This window comes from Arctopsyche grandis, chromosome 6 (genome assembly GCF_051622035.1).
Source record: "Arctopsyche grandis isolate Sample6627 chromosome 6, ASM5162203v2, whole genome shotgun sequence".
NCBI classification, from domain to species: domain Eukaryota; kingdom Metazoa; phylum Arthropoda; class Insecta; order Trichoptera; family Hydropsychidae; genus Arctopsyche; species Arctopsyche grandis.
In genome coordinates, this window is record NC_135360.1 from 33,107,291 (window position 1) to 33,124,734 (window position 17,444).

Genomic DNA, 17,444 nt, shown 5'->3' on the forward strand with positions numbered 1-17,444 from the left:
GTCCATTCTTCTAGCCACGTGGTCCGACCATTGCCATTTCAATATCTTCACTCTTCCCACTATAAATCAACTACTCTTGTCATACTCACCCTTGTATTACGTTTCCTGCCTTTCCTCGTTATGCCAAGCATACAAAGTTCCATACTTCTTTCCATACATATGTGTACATATGTATATGTAATATACAATTAATAGCTGAACGTCTGATTTGCGGCTCATTGAAATTGTTTAATTGAGGCGAAAGTTTTTGACGCGACCTTTTCTTGCCGACCCTTATTAAGATGCGCGTTGTACCCTTTATTATGTTATACATAATATCAAACGTCGTGTAAATAACAATGGACCGGGAATCAATTGAAATATTTGATTTAGTCGCCAAATTCAAAAGGTCCTATTCCATTTCGGCAAAAAAGGTCCCCGAAAACCCTTCAAGGCAGAAATCCTGCATTGCTTTTATGGCAATGTCGACCGTCTAGTTTATTTTCAATTTTCGACACGGAATTTGAATTATATGCATATATTATAAATACATATGTATGTTATGAATATAACTTCAAATCGATTCGAATAACTGAAGGGGCATATTTTTCGTTTGCATTCAAACTTTACAACTATTGAGTAAATAAATTAAGCAATCTTCGTGCAAATGGAACGTCATTCCATTTACGAGTCAAATTCGTTCTTCGAATTCTCGTGCTATTTACGATTCAATTAAACGTCAAGTTATTTATGTTTGTAGCATAATTTTAATTCAATCGTAAATGGAAATTCGTGTATTACATTGTAATAGTTCATATGATTTGACATATTAAAAAAAAAATCTATCGTAACGATTTGAATCAAATTAATTTCAGTCGTGTAAAGTCAAATTAATTTCAGTCGATGGTTAGTTTTAATATTTATTTAAAAAAATCTTCAAAAATACACCTACTTTGAAATGAACCCATGCAAAGCCGGGCATTACCGACATTACTGTCATATACTGTATTAAATATGAACTTTTGAACCAATAGCTCGTTAAAATCAAACCTAAACGTTCCCTGGAGAATTTTACGACCGTTTTCAATTCTCAAGGCAATGAAAAGTCAAGGAAATCATAAATCGTTCGAGCGAAACACGAAATACACAGACAAAATATAAAATTTTACGTGCTTTAGTGTTTCACCGAAATATTTTTACATATCACGATATTTTTCCACGACACGAACTCGTTAGAATCTTAAATATACCCCCACTCCACTCATATATATATACATATAGTGTTTTTCGCATTAAAACGAAATTCCAATACGGAGTAATGGACTGCGAAATATAAAATATAAATTTTTATTTACGTCGTCGTACTCAATTTGACGAAGGCTATTTATTTCGTATAAACGTACCTGTATGTATGTAATTTTTTTTTCAAAAAGAAAGTTTTAAATGTCGCCGTTGAAGTTTCGAGAGGCCTTCCGTCGTTTTTCTGGAAATTTCAAGTACGTGATGGAGGGAAGAGATGAGTGGAGAATAAATTCGACTCGAAAAATAAAAACATTGGTTACTTTACGAGAGTGTTGTGTCGAATCCCCGGAACGAAACTACGGCGATAGATATTTTATTTATATCAAAAGCAATAATGTCCTTTATTGTTACGCAAACGGCGTTACATAAAAAACGTAACAGTTCGTTTAATTCCGAGGGTCACTTCTTCAGAGGGTTCGCATTTCGTACAATGATACTCGTATTCGAACGACCGAAGTGCCTTAATCGAAAATATTGGCGACACTTCAAGTCCATATAGCGAAAACAACCAGTCCCGTTTGGGATAAAATCAACCGTATATGTATTTAAGTATTGAAAAATGTGTCGGAAATTATTCTAAATACTAATGCTTATGTCAATGAACATGAACTTAAATAGTTAAGTCTCATTCCATCGTCATCGCCACATTTTGCCACTTCTGGGATTCCCCAAGGTTCAAATCTTGGCACTTTATTATTCCTATTGTTACGTATACTAAAAAGAGCCGCCGAGTAATTGCGATTGGATTAGGCCGGGTAGCGTCCTGAGAGACCGTGTGACCGGTATAAGTGGTGTCAAGGATTAGCGACAGGCTAAGTGCACGTAGGCTAAATAATGGCGACCGAGTTGGCTGGTATTGGTCCTTTCTCAGAGTTGACCCGTACCGTGGGAGCGAATGTCGTGGGAAGACATATCCGTACGTGACCATAACAATAGGTAAACAAATTAGACGTCGAAGATGTCCTGAGAGATCTATCCCTTATAAGGCGATACGGATTAACTAAGTGCTTGCACTTACTTCCAGGATTATATCTGGACTCTAAGTGCATTTAGGCTTAATAATGACCGTTATTAGTCCATTCTTAGAATCGGTACGGGGAGACCTAATGTCGTGGGAATACATATCCGAATACGTGACTATACAATAGGTAAACAGATTAGACGTCCTGAGAGATCTACCCTTTATAAGGCGGTACGTAGGCGATATCATGTCATTCTGGACTGAGCACTGCCAGTGCGTGTATCTCCTTAATCATCAATAAATGATGTGAAACGACTGTTGGCCTTTTACTCGGATCCTCCACCCACCCCTACGCAACACTATTATTAATTAAAGATATTCATTTATCTATTCGCCATTCTAAATTTTTATTATATGCGGATGACCTAAAAATTTATAGGAGAACTATTGATTTACCTGACGCTCTTTATTTGCAAGATGGTTTTAATTCTATTTTTGAATGGGCTAATGTCAATATACTCGTCGGGTCATTTTTTACTCTCGTTCACGATCTCCTATTGAGTATCCGTACAAATTTCATGATTATCTTCTTTTTACTCTTTGGGGCATAGTGGTATTAAATGTGTCCCACTTTTTTTAATACCTAGAATGCATGGTGGGTTATTTTTAAAACCACTTCAAAAAAATTCAACAGCACATGCACAGCAGCTCGAAATTTATATCAGATATTTAAATAGACAATTGTTTATATCAGATCTGGGAATGGTTTTCGAAAACAGTTGAAGTTTCAACATCCTCATTAGGAATATTTGTGATAGGGCAAAAAAATCCTTGGATTCGTGATCTGTAATTCAACAGATCAAGGGCTCACTGTTATTCGTCTATTATATTATACATTAGTTCGCAGTTTACTTGAGTCTGGCTCTATTATATGGTCACCCTATCAAGATCGTTACGCCCTAATGTTTATTTTATTTTATTTTATTGTTACAAATCAATATACACTCGCCATTACAGATTTGCTCCAATGCGACGGGTGTACGTTAACGAAATACAGAATACATAAGCAATCAGAAATACAGTAATAAATACATATACAATCAGAATATATAGCATATAACAATTAATCAGAAATAATAATCATAGAGACATCTATGGATTATTTTTAGATTTTTTTTTTGTATACAATTTTTATACATATAATAAATACGAAATTATAGAGATGTCTATAGATATATCTATAGATTTCAGATTACTGTGTATAATTATTACAAATTATACACAGGCAGATTTTTGTGACAACAGGATTAGATCTAATACCAATTTTCAGGAACCGTTTCAGCAATGATCAGATAAAATTGGCAAACTCTGATAGAGAAACGATCGATTTGGAGTCACAAAACCCCCAAATCTAAGCAGCAGTGGCGAGGACTCGAACCTTTGACCTCAGTGGTGCTAAAAATATAAGCTACCACTAAGCCAAACTGCTGGCTAATGTTGAAACGATTCCAAAAAAAAAATCATCAGATATTTATATCTGAAGACATTAATTGGATTTTTTCCATACCTGTTCACTAGTACCTTTGTCTTGGGATCTTTGGGGTTCAACTCCATGGCAAAGAAAAGAGATTTATTTCTTGGGAAGAATTACATAAAATTATTTAAGGGAGAGATTCACAACCCCCCGGCTAACCTGGAGAAGATAAAATTGTTGGCCCCGGAAAATCATAGGGTTTTACGAAAATATGAGATCTTGTTGCCCATTAGGGCTAGAACAAACATGCTCATGAACTCGCCCCTCTCGAGAGCTGTTCGACTCCTTAACCTACTGGCAAATTCCTTCGCTCTTCTATGCCAGTAATCTTTAGTTGGTTGAACACATCCTACTTACGTATCACGATATATATCATTATTATTATTATTTATTTGTTTTTTTATTATACATGCCTTACATGCTTTATATATTTTTATTACATACCTCATTTACGTTTCACATGGCTTTCGTGTCAGTGGTCATTTTTATCTCTTATCCGATCGTTTTCATACTTTGCCATATTGCTCATTTTGGTCATCAATATATGTACGTAAATGTATCGTCTGCCATTACGTTGGAGATAAAATATCGTATACAAAGCGTAACAAATATCCAGAATCTTGGATACGGTGACGTTTATGACGGTACGTAAGGCTACCATAATCTATCTTCAACCTTTTCGCCTTGATATGCTATTTCAGATTTTAATTGTTTAAACGCCTATAATTCACTCTATATTTTATAAAATTTGCTCTATAGGTTCTCGTTATCTCTAATATTTAAATATTTATAGTTTTAACTCTCATATGTATATATAAATTTCAAATTTGGCGTCTAGCTTCATGTAATGTAATACACGATATATATATTGATTTTTGGCCAAATATGTCAAATCTGACATTTCACTGTATATCTCCTCAGTCGGTTTTATCTGCGAGATAAGTATTCAATAAGAAGTTATGTTGTATCTAATTGTTAATATGATTTACAATAAGCTTACATACATTTAGTTTTTTACAATAAGCTTACATACATACATCACATACAATTGTTTTTAGTTATCAGCTGATTTAATTTATCTGATGATTGAAAAGTTCATTTCTGTAAATACATAAACTCATTTATGGACAATCACTCATTGATAATCTATTCTTAAAGCAAATCATTAAAGCAATCTTAGTAGTAATAACCTATTCTTAACTGCATAAACGAGTATACATATGTATCTCCGGCTGCAACTCATAACCTCAAATTTAATTGTTTAATCCTCCAAAACAAACTTTCTAACAAATACAAGTTACATACACATGTACACAGATCAAACAGTGATAGTTTTATTTTTAGTTATCAGCTGATTTAATTTTTAATTTTGTCATTATTGTATTATATATTTGTATTATAACCACAGTGATACATTGGGCTATATATCAAGTCACTGTAACATTGATTTTTAAGATAAAATAAAATAATAAAAAAATGTCCCATCCAAAGGGCTTAGTTGCTCATGCCGTAGCTTGCCTACCAAGGCGTATTACAAGGCGTATTTATTTTTTCGTATGAAATCAACTTTAAATATATGATAAAAAGGGATCGTTTTTAAAATATTAGGTCCAATTCGAAAAGGAGGACACGTCTTCATTTTGGATACCATATGATAAACATACCTGTTTATATCAAACGACAAAGTTCGCCATTCACTTACATAATACATGACAACGAATTCAGAAGGCACATCAAGCTGTCCAACTTTCGAGTAAAACTATTCTCTGATCGTAACCGTCGACATTAGCATATTGTTCTCGCGTCGATTTATAACATATGCGTGACTTTCGGACGTGTACCTCGCATGTCAATAATATCGTGAATTTTAACGACAATCATAAATATATTGATTCTATTAATAATAATAATAAAATAAACAATCAACGTAATTCGCAAATTCTCTCCCCTCCCTCCCCCCCCCCAGTCTAGGTATTATCATTGACGAATTTATTTCGAGCAATGAGCCACTTAGATTTTATATCAGGTTGCTTTCGATTTTTCGTCTGATTGTTGATCTTTTTACATACCTCCTTTACGTTTCACATGGCTTTCGTGTCAGTGGTCATTTTTATCTCTTATCCGATCGTTTTCATACTTTGCCATATTGCTCATTTTGGTCATCAATACACGTTAATGTATCGTCTGCCATTACGTTTGAGATAAAATATCGTATACAACGCGTTTTAAACACGCGGAAAGTAAATCTCCCTGACGTTTAATAAGCGTTCGTCCCGTATCTTCCAACCTGTTCGCCTTGATATGGCGATATAAGATTTTAATTGTTTAAACGCCTATAATTCACTCTATATTTTATAAAATTTGCTCTATTGGTTCTCGCTATCTCTAATATATAAATATTTATAGTTTTAACTCTCATATGTATATATAAATTTCAAATTTGGCGTGTAGCTTCTTGTAGGGTAATACACGATATATATTGATTTATGGCCAAATGTGTCAAATCTGACATTTCACGGCTTAAAGTATATCTCTTCACGGAGTTTTATCTGTGAGATAAGTATTCAATAAGAAGTTATGTTGTATCTAATTTTTAATATGATTTACAATAAGCTTACATACATTTAGTTTTTTACAATAAGCTTACATATGTACATACAATTATTTTTAGTTATCAGCTGATTTAATTTATTATATCCACACTCTTCTGACTGTTTTCAAACTTTGCCATTTTGCTCGGTTTGGTCAACAGTATATATACAAATCAAATCCGCCAGTACAATGATGAAAAATAATCGTAATAGACACGTTTAAATTATTATTTTGAATAAAAATACCAATAATTTTATTTTACTACCGCCATCTATGTATAAAACTAAAGACTACATAGACGTCACCCAGATTTCAAATTTACAAACTTCAAACGCGGCTTAAACGATATTTTATCTTTACCGTAATGGCGGAGGATCCATTTACTTATATTGATGACCAAAATGAGCAACATGGCAAAGTATTAAAAAGATCGGATAAGAGGCAAATTTTTTCCTGAATTGTAATCGTAAGTAAAACGTAAAGGAGGTTTGTAAAAATGCACAATTTCAATCTTCTTGACGTCTAATTGGTACGCTAAGTTACAAATGGTTGCAAACCACGTGGCCGCATGCTCATTTCATACTTTTGTCTCGGATTTTGTCATTTTAAACTTGCCAGAAAGATCCAACTCAATTTTAAGAATTGCCAATCATCAATGTACATCGAAATGTCATCTGCGCAACCCCATGAATATCTCGTCTCGTGCTTTGTCAGATTTTAATTGTTTAAGCGCCTATAACTTTTTCATTTTCACACCTATATCTTATAAAATTATGGCTCTCATTATCTCTAAGCATTATAGACTCTCATTATCTGTCATATATAATTTTTACTTAACTCATACGTTATATAATGTTAAAACATTTAAATGTTAGATTCGATATGGTTGACATATTCGCGTGTTTCGACCAAAAGTTATTATTACAAGGTTTTCATTAGTTTCACCTGTGCAACGAATGTTCCCTTCCTAAAACTCTTCCAATCGCTTTAAAACTTGCCATTTCGTGAGGTTTGACCCTCGATAGAGATTTCAATTATGTCCGCTACGTCGATAGTGAAATATAATCGGAATTAATATAATTAAAGATTCGAAAATTTTGAGGTCTCATATTTGTTGAAATGTAGAAGTCATTTGTCGAAACAATAACATGAGAATGGGTTTGGTGCATCCGCTCTAAAATCGCCAGATTAACAGAATGGCAGCTTTAAACGTAATTCTCGTTTTCTCGAATGATAAGATTGCACATCAAATGACGAGTAACCTTTCGATGTGCACAGATGCAATTATTAAAATTGAGTTGGATCTTTCTGGCGAGTTTAATAAGGCAAGATTCGGAACTTATCGAATCTTGCCTTATTAAAGTATTTAATATTTGCATCTGTGCACATCGAAAGGTTACCCGTCATCTGATGTGCAATCTATCATTCGAGAAGATGAGAATTGCATTTAAAGCAGCCGTCCGTTAATCTGTCGTTCAATTTGTCTGGCGATTTTAGAGCGGATGCACCGCATCCCATGAGAATACGCCCCTCACAGCTGGAGTCTACCTAAGCATGGCGTGCCGTATGATTTAATGTGTCTGCGACATTAAGCTGTGCCCATATTGGACGTTGATGGAGACACAGTGCGCAGATAAAAGCCGTCACACAAGGCTGTGATTTTTTATCAGTGTTCGTCAGCGCGCGCCATGTGTGTCTATGCACGCTTTGTGTCCTAATTCGGGTGCAGCTTTATATGTTTTTTTACGATCGCAAAGGAAATGGTTAAAAAAGGGTTAGTTTGATCGAAGGGAGCGTTTCTAATTGTGTTCGTCACGCTTTTTTTACCTCGGTCTCATCGCCGGTTATGGCGCTTAATGAATACAAATTACGGTCGTCGTCCGATTTTTCAGGACGTTTCACTGCATAATTACTTGAAGGGAGAGCAAACAACAACACCTACTAATTTATTTAAGCGAACAATCCGTCCTTCGCAGCCTTTTGTTTCGGCCCGGTTGAAAAGTTCAAAATTGCCCGCGGAGTTCGCTGCGAAAAAATTAAAAAATAATAAAAACATTAATAAAAAAACAAGACCGAGACAAAAAAAAGTGTGATGTAGGCAATCAAAAGCGGCTCCGATTTTTTAATATTGTATTAAAGAAAGTTCGAAGAAAAAAATCCGACTGATTATAATAATTTTACATGCGAAAATAACGAAGTCAGTTCTGAATAAATCTTATTTATTACAATGAAACGAATCATTTTTTTAATATAGCCAGCAATATAGCTCATTAATGTTAACCACCTAGAGTTGGATTTGCTAGAATTTCGATCCTTAGATTGACTTTGATTTCGATGAATTTATTCCGAATGGTTCTGGAGTTCTGCTGGTCAGACTTGTATATTGACAAGTCGATTGTTTCATACTGGAGTTGGAGTACATATATCACTCCAAAGCAAACAAGTGTATTATTATATATGTAGATACAATCAATACATTCAACCAATTTTATAAAATGCGAATTCACACAAACATCATCCACAGTGACGTCTATGGAGAAATTTTGCAGAATTTTATTTTATAGAAATTAGCGAACATCAAAACGCTGACTAACTCGAGATATGCAAGAGAGATTGGAAAGAAGATGCCAATTTACAGAAACTGTTTCAGTGAAAATTAGAAAAATTTGCAAACACCGAAAGAAAACGATCGAACTGGAGTCACAAACCAATGTCTGGCCAGCAGCTACTAGTAGGAATCGAACTGTGACCACACCACTCGAAAGAATAATATGATAACTACTAGTCCACGCTGCTGGTTATATGATTTCTCACTATTTGAAAATGATTTCAAAAACTTATATATGTACGAGTAGAATACCATAAGCATCACTCAAAGCAAACCGTAATTACATCACATTAAAAGATAAACTTTATTAAAGATGGAATCAATTTTTTAAAAAGATTGGAACGTTTGTTTGACTGTCTGTCCACAATACAAATCTACAGTTTTCAATCCATTGCAAAATCATCAAAACATGTACATTGATGTATCTCCGGGTATCTCATGGTACATTGATAGATTAATTAATTAATCCCACTGAAATTTTATTTTGATTTTTAAATGCTTTTTATTATTACGAAATTATGTTCACAATACATCTTATATCTATTTTAATAGCTACTGATCTACTGATCATTTTCTATTTTACAATTTTAATTTAATTTGGTTAGTAATCACCGTATTATATTATTCTAATGTTAATCTAAAGCATAATAGGAAAAAGAGCTCAAAAACCTATTTACAATCCTTATAAATGTTCATAATACATCTAATACATAATATTAATTAAAGACTATCTAAAGTCGATGACCTAAAGCAGATTGTGTTTAGGTAATCTGTGTTTATACCTGAAGGGTATAGACATTTTGTTGTAATCACCGAGACTCTTCACAAGTATGTTAGTATGGTTATTAGTGATTCTTTCATAGAATCTACTGGTTAGTTTGTTAGTAATGTCTGTAACAAACGGAATATTATATATAGCATGCAGTTTTTTCAGGTTAGTATATATGGGTGTATTATAAATTATTTTAAGGGATTTATTTTGTATTTATGAAATTAAATTCTCTCTCTTGATAGAAACAGTTCAAAAAAAATTCTTAGATGCCTTTATATGAAGAAATATAAATATTGCCCCTATTTATTTCCCACTGCCTTTTTTGATTTGACTCACTATCTTCGAGAAGAATTATTGCCATTTCCAAATATTTCTTTGGAATATTAAAGGGAAGAATCAACAACCCTTTGATTTTATTTGAATTAAAATTTTCGGTGCCTGAATGCGGTAGAGCTTTGCGTCATGGTTTACTTTTCAAACCTATTGCTGCCTAAACGTCTGCTTTCAATAACTCGTCTCTTGTAAAGGCTATACGGTTCCTTATTGTGATTGATGAGCATTTGGACCTGTTCAATTGTCATGTTGATGAGCTGGCTAGGTTCGTAAGATTCAACACGAGACTATTTGAATGAGATGAATGATTGGATTTTCTTTTTTTTGTTTTGTAAAACTAGTGTGACACTTTGAGGCAACCTGTCAGGTCACACTGGTCATTTTATTTTTATTATTATTATAAATAATAAATTAAATAAATATATTTCATATACCATAAAATGTTGTTGAAAAAGTTCCGTATTCTAAATTGAAAACTGTTCATTTACTTATTAGTCAAACAAACATTCATCTTAATATAGAACAAAATATTGTAGCTTGGGCGAGTAGAAGGACTTACAAGATAGGAGTAAATAAAAACGCAGCAGTATTGGAGAGGTAGTATATTGTTCTTGATTCGTCAGCCCACCAGCTCTGAACGAAGCACGGACAAAAAATCCCATCGGGTACTCTCCGCACAGAGAGATCATTGGTCGATGTGTCGCGAGCCCTTATTGGTTGTTGTAAACGGCACGTTTATTCGCCGAGGCCTTTTTGGCGCGAACGCGCTATCAGGCGATTAGTGATAGTAAACCAACGGTCAACGAACACCAATTACATAATCTATGAACCGCGTATTTTTTTACATTAATTCCTTGAGCAAAGTGTGCGTGAGCAAACTCAACATTGCAACTTTGCATACTTGCAATTCACTCTACCGTCTTTAAAGAAGTTTTTACACCAAAAACAAAACAAACATTATGTACATAAACCAATCAAAATTCCCCACGCCCAGAATACACAAACACACCAATCGCAATGGCGGATCAAATTGCGAAATTCGAAGATCTGCATTCCGAGCGTCAAGTTTACGCCACGAAACCGCCGCGACGTATGCGGAAACATACCCGAGCTTCGCGCATATTAAACACACATAAATATAGTATGTGTATAAGTGTCATAAGCACGTGTAAATTATACGTGACACGAGAATGGCGTTCGTCATTTAATTTGTGGGGTGGGTGGGTGGGTGGCGTGCGAAATTTGTCTATTGTTCGATAACGCAATACGTGATCGGCTCGGCGAAACAATCGCAAATTATTAAAGCAAACCTTTCGTTCGGATTATTGTCGGAGTGATCGGAATAATAAATAATATAATCGAACGATGGGGTAAGCGGGTGGGGGTGTTTTTTCCTTTGACAAAAGTTAATATCGATCGTGACGCCCCCTTTCTCCTCTATTTGTTCTGCTCCCGTCGCGTTTTTATACAAACAAGCCCTCTCCTCCCCTTCACAGACCAAATACTGAAACTGAAAGAATTCCATATTAGATTTCCGACTTTCTTTTGATGCCTTGACCGCAATACCTTTGTATATACGATATATAATATAATATATACGCTATTTGCTTTATAAAATACTGTTTTTTTTTATTAGATCTCCTTTTAGAACAAGTGTTTAATTATCACTTTATCCACAAACAAGTCTCTCGTAGTTACAATTTGACATTTTAATTTATTTTATTATACATAGATAGGTCGGCAAGAAAAGGTGGCGTCGAAAACTTTCGCCTCAATTAAAAAATTACAATGAGCCGCAAATTAGAAGTTCAGCTATTAACTGTATAATACATATACATATGTACATGTACTCTAGTAGAAGTAATAAATAATTATTTATATTTAGTTAAATTAATTGACATGTCCAGTAGTAAAGATGAAGAGATAAAGAGACGTGTGAAATTAGGATGGAGTTCATTTGGACGAATGAATAATGTTTTTAAATCAAAAATGCCACTCTACCTGAAGAAAAAGATCTTCGATCAATGCGTTTTGCCATTGATGACGTATGGATGTCAAACTTGGACACTGAATGCCAAGATGCTACACAAAGTCCAATGCTATCAAAGAAGTATGGAACGTTGTATGTATGGCATAACGAGAAAATATAGGAAACGGAATACGTATGTAGAAGAATAACAAGAGTAGTAGATATAGTGGAAAGGGTGAAGAGATTGAAATGGCAATGGGCGCGATACGTGGCTAGAAGAATGGACGAAAGGTGAACAAAATAAGTGGTAGAATGGCACCCGAGAGTATGCAAAAGGGTAAAAAGAAGACCACAGGGAAGATGGGTAGACGAAATTAGAAAAATGTTTCTGGCCAGGAAGGCGCATTGGGTATATATGAACATACATTTACATGTGTAAAAAAAATATATATACATATATATATATATATATATATATATATATATATATATATATATATATATATATATATATATATATAACACCGGGATCCCGGGATTGGAAGCCTTAATGTATATATATATATATATATATATATATATATATATATATATATATATACATTAAGGCTTCCAATCCCGGGATCCCGGTGTTTTCTGGCACCGTGAATCCGGGATTACGGTGCTGGTAGAAATTTCTTTAAAAATATTATTTTTACAAAAATAATATGGAAAAAAACATAAAACAACATTATATAATGAACAATGGTGGGATGAGCAATGACAGTCATAGTCCATTTGTTTGCTACCCGTTTTTTCCACCCGTTTCGACGCCGGCTTGCCGTTTCCACGAAATGGTATGAACGGCCTGTATTTTGTCGCAGATATTGTGCTCAACCGCAATTATATTTGAAGTATATTTTAACTGATTCGAACTCAAAATCGACCACTGATCATGTTTTCGTGATCTAGAAAAAATGTGTGTGTGTCTGTGTTTCTGTGTGAGTGTCTGTATGTTTATTGTGTGTCAGTGTATTTTGGGGATTTTTTGAACACTGTTCGTCCTATTGAACTGAAACTTAGTATAGGTTACTAAATTTTTTATCGATACACCGAAATTTTTTTTCAAATTTACTTGGAATTGGAGTTTTTTTTAATATTAGGTGGATTATTTCAACTATTTGTAAAAAACAAATCAATGAATCAAAGCGATGTTTTTTACTTTATTTTATTACATTTTCGGATGTGTTTTATTTAATCTTAGAAATTTATGGATGCGAACCGAAAATTTACAGAATGTAGCCAAACTCTCAAAATTAGTACGCCAATATGGGAGTATTTTTTGCTTGAAACATCGGGAGAGTTTGCAAAATGCAATTGAACGTTTTTGAAATATGAAAACATGCAATTGAACTTTTTGTTCTTATACATTTGAAATCCCGGTGCTGGCACCGGGATCCCGGGATCGGAAATTCCCAGCACCGCAATCCCGGTGCTGAAGTAACCTTCCGGGATTGGAAGCACTAATATACATACATATTGATTTTTAGTGTGTAGTGGTCTAAAGCTGACAAATTTCTCGTCGGTAGAAAATTGCTAGATATGACTGCCGATTTGTTTTAATCATATGAAACCTTTTCACTTTTTTTGGATATGAAGGTAAATAATAAAATGTAAAAATCGTTTTATTTTTAATTCTTGCGTTTGTATATATGTATGTAGAGCAACATTCCTTTAAAAATAACCGATGTTAAAATAAACAATGCACAATTTTCAGCAACCGTTTGACACATAAAAAATTTTTAAAAAATATTAATATTTAAAAAAATATATTAATATTTTTTTCATTTATTATCTGATACAAGTTGGCCTCGATAGCCTCACAAAATTAAAAAAAAATCTTTTTATAATTAATAAGGTAAAGAAAGGGAGCAAAGCTTAAATAACCACTGCGTTTATTTATAAAATTCATCATGAAGGCGAATTTTTCCCCACAAAATTTATAAAAACTAAAGTCCAATATATTTATATGAAGTTAAAATCGTTATATTATATACGAACACAAAGAAAAAATTATTTTTCTGTAACCTTACGAGAAAAGCAATCGACAAATACGCCAAAGACAAACAGAACCATTATTATCTTTTGTTTTGTCGGCTCAAGATATAAAAAAAATATTTATGCCTGACGCTATCTATCTATGTATTATGTCTGCGAAAGGGGTTGGACTCCTTTTTCAACAGAATGCAGCAAAACGACAGTGCCTTTTGTCTCCACAATATGACGAACAAAAGAATTTTAAACGGAGAAAATTTCTTTTTATCCACACAATCTTAGCTGAGAAAGTCAGTACTGCACGAGAAAAATGCAAAGACTTTTAATACATTTTAATCTTTAATATATTGGAACCGTCATAACTAGTCTTCGACGGTGAAGTTTCCATTTCCCAAGAAAAACTATTAACTATAACTACTGTCAATTACTATTGTCCTACAAAGCTAGAGAGCAAAAAAGATCGACAATAGAAATTGACAATAGTGAACCCATTTTTTTGGGTAAGAGCATCCTGACTGCCTCTCCTTGTTCATATTAAGCCAGCAGTGTGGTTTAATGGTAGCGTTTATGTTTAGCACCAAGTGATCAGTGGGTTCGATCCACCATACTGCTGGTTAGATTTGGAGGTATTTGTGACTCCAAATCGATCGTTTCTTATCAGACTTTGCCAATTTTATCTAATAATTGTTGAAACGGTTCCTCAAAATTGGTGAAAAATCATCTTTCCTGTTGTCACAAATCTTCTGTATTTATTGTGTGTATAATTTGTAAAAATTATGCACAAAATCTAAATCCATAGATGTCTCAATGGAATAATTCTATAATTCATTAATTAATTAATTCTTATTTCCTGTTCTTCAGCTTCTGGAAATACAGTGATTTATGTAATAATAAAATGCTGCATTGTTTGTAATTAATTGTCCAGGAAGGCGCATTGGGGTATTTATGTCAAGCCTTCCTAGTATATATCTATTTTATTTTATTTTATTTTATTGTTACAAATCAATATACACTCGTCATTACAGATTTGCTCCAATGCGACTGGTGTACGTTAACGAAATACAGTATACATAAACAATCAGAAATTAGAAATACAGTAAAACATATACAATCAGAATAAATAGCATATAACAATTAATCAGAAATAATAATCATAGAGACATCTATGGATTATTTTTAGATTTTTGTGTACAATATTTATACATATAATAAATACGAAATTATAGAGATGTCTATAGAGATATCTATAGATTTCAGATTACTGTGTATAATTATTAGAAATTATACACAGGCAGATTTTTGTGACAACAGGATTAGATCTAATACCAATTTTCAGGAACCGTTTCAGCAATAATTAGATAAAATTGGCAAACTATGATAGAGAAACGATCGATTTGGAGTCACAAAACTCCCAAATCTAACCAGCAGATTGCGAGGACTCGAACCTTTGACCTCAGTGGTGCTAAATACATATATACGCTACCACTAAGCCAAACTGCTGGCTATGTAAAATAAAACTATGTTAAATAAAATAAAATAACAATTAAGTTATAAAACGAAAACAGGACGTTGCCTGAGATTGAAAACACACAAATTAAACTTTATCGATCAAAGCTCAGTCTTCCAGGTATTTTAATACTTTATTTATTTCAATCGAACATGTACACTCGCCTTTACAGATCGCTCCAAAGCGACGAGTGTACTAATACAGATAAAATACAATAACGCAATTAATACAAGCATTTTATACAATGCGAATTCATACAAACATCATCCACAGTGAGTATATGGAGAAATTTTTGCAGCATTTCATTATAGAAATTGACAAACCTCAAGACGCTGAATAAGATTGCAAGATAGAAAATGCCAATTTACAGGAACCTTTTCAATGAAAATCAGAAACATTGGCAAACTCTGTAAGGAAACGACTGAATTGGAGTCACAAACCAAGGTCTGGCCAACAGCTACTAGTGGGAATCGAACCGTGCCACTCCGATCGAAAGCATAATATGAGCATACTAGTCCACGCTGCTGGTTTATATATAAATGCTATTATGGTTTATATATAAATGCACCATCGACAGCAATATACCAAAAGTTTTGAAATACACATACACACAATATAATGTAAGCTTCGAACGTAAAAAGCTAACTCGTAGCGTATTACATTTAGCGGTATTTCATATATAACAACACCCACGCGACCTGTATACGTGTGTATACGACTGAAATACATGTAATATATCATATTATAATATATACGAACATTGTTCTTCTTCCTTTTGAATTCACATTTTACGATCGCTTACAATTTAATAATACAAAATTCTGGTTTACTCTTTTTATTTTCATTCGAAAATACGGTACGCCACTGTGCAAGGGGGAAAAGGCGTGAAATAAGTGTATTTATGTTTGTGTGTAAGTAGAATTATTGCATTGTATTAGAATCGAGGACAGACAATACAATTTAAAACGACGATAGCCGATGACTTTAAAAATAACGGTTCCAGTGACATTTTTTCGAATTTTCATTAGCGACTAGTATTTTGCCCGTTGATTTTTTACAACGTACGATTTAATAGGGGATTTCTAATATTTATCATGTAATTTTATTCTTTAAATTATTAATATATAAATTATTCTTTAAATTCATTTATGTTTAAAAGTTGTATTATCCAAATAGGACCTACATATTTTTTTTTCTTGATTTTTTTTTTAAATAAATTAATATATGTTTGTATGTACATGTTTTATTTTATTTTTATTTTATTTTATTGTTACAAATCAATATACACTCGCCATTACAGATTTGCTCCAATGCGACGGGTGTACATTAACGAAATACAGAATACATAAACAATCAGAAATACAGTAATACATACATATACAATCAGAATATATAGCATATAACAATTAATCAGAAATAATAATCACAGAGACATCTATGGATTATTTTTAGATTTTTTTTGTATACAATTTTTATACATATAATAAATATGAAATTATAGAGATGTCTATAGAGATATCTATAGATTTCAGATTACTGTGTATAATTATTACAAATTATACACAGGCAGATTTTGTGACAACAGGATTAGATATAATACCAATTTTCAGGAACCGTTTCAGCAATGATCAGATAAAATTGGCAAACTCTGATAGAGAAACGATCGATTTGGAGTCACAAAACCCCCAAATCTAACCAGCAGTGGCGAGGACTCGAACCTTTGACCTCAGTGGTGCTAAATATATACGCTACCACTAAGCCAAACTGCTGGCTATGTACATAGAATTTATTTAATTAATTATTATTTAATATTATTATTATATGTACTATCACGTTCCAATGAAAGATTAATA

At 33.2% G+C, this 17,444-nt stretch overlaps 1 protein-coding gene across 1 annotated transcript in view; it reads right to left on the reverse strand.

Moving 5' to 3' along the window:
* The window catches only part of LOC143912683 (uncharacterized), a 282,155-nt gene that overhangs the window by 134,431 nt on the left and 130,280 nt on the right, over positions 1-17,444 (reverse strand). The gene's annotated exons all lie outside the window — the stretch shown is intronic.